A 1,205-nucleotide genomic window follows, 5' to 3' on the forward strand; every position below is an offset into this window, starting at 1 on the left:
CATGTAAAATACATAAACAGTCCCTTTGTTATATAAAGAGCAAACAAACTAAAATCAAAAATACACAGTAAAATGAGGGATATTTGGTGGAATTCAAACGTTTTTTTTCCATACCTGCTACACGAACCAGGACATTTTAGGACCTCGACAGGCGTTTGTAAATTATAGAGTGTGGTCTAGACCTATTCTATCTGTAAAGTGTTCTAAGATAACTCTTATTATAATTTGACACTATAAACAAACTGAGTAGTTTACTTTGAGCTAGAGCAATTTTTCCCATCCTAAATCAGTTGAGGGAAATGGTGTCCTAAAGGTTAGAGAAGCAGACTTGTGACCGGGAGGTAGTCGGTTCAATCCCCAGACTGACAGGATCAAATCTTGATGGGGAAAAGTGAAGGACCATTACCACCACTGAGGTCTCCTTGAGCATCGCCTTAACCCCAACTTGCTCCAGTGGAGCTTCTCAGATGAGGTTGAACTGGGCAGCTTCCAGACATGAATGTGTAACTGTTTGAATGTGATGAGGACCGTCCTGCAAAAGAAAGGCTTCCTCTCAGCAGTGAGCAATCTAATTGATTACTCTTTCCATCTTAATAAGGCCATTGCCGAAAAAATGTGGCGCGTTACTATAATTCAAGCTGATGTTTTCATCAGACCAACTTGATCTCTGAGCCAAGAGGCAGAAAGACCTTTTTTCTTGTTTGGTTAGTGGGCAGTGCACGAGACAAGCGCATAAATACTGATGATTGTCTGAGGTTGAGTACAATTTCATTGTAAGCCAATCAGAGGTAAAGTTGGGTGGGTGTTCGAAAGCATGCCTAGTTGGACACACAACGAACAACACAAGCAATTAGTCCACGATTTTCCACCGTGGTCAGAAAACATAGACATTTTGTCTCAAAGATTTTAGAGAAGGCAGTTCTTTTACAGTTTCAGTTCTTCTTAGATACATATGGTGTTCTTGAGGTGTTCCAATCTGGTTTTAAGACGTTTTATAGCACTGAATACGCACTTTTAAGAGTTTTTATTCCAATCTCCAATTCTGGAGATTGTGTAATTCTTATGCTTTTCGATTTTCCAGCAGCATTTGACAAAGTTGACCAGAGCGCCTCAAGCATGGCGTGGCGCTTAAGGGCACTGCCTTAGAGTGTTTTAGGTCATTTAGAGTCAGTTTTGGTGGCTCTATTTCACTTTCTGTGTCCCTC

This window comes from Etheostoma spectabile, chromosome 5 (genome assembly GCF_008692095.1).
Source record: "Etheostoma spectabile isolate EspeVRDwgs_2016 chromosome 5, UIUC_Espe_1.0, whole genome shotgun sequence".
NCBI lineage: Eukaryota > Metazoa > Chordata > Actinopteri > Perciformes > Percidae > Etheostoma > Etheostoma spectabile.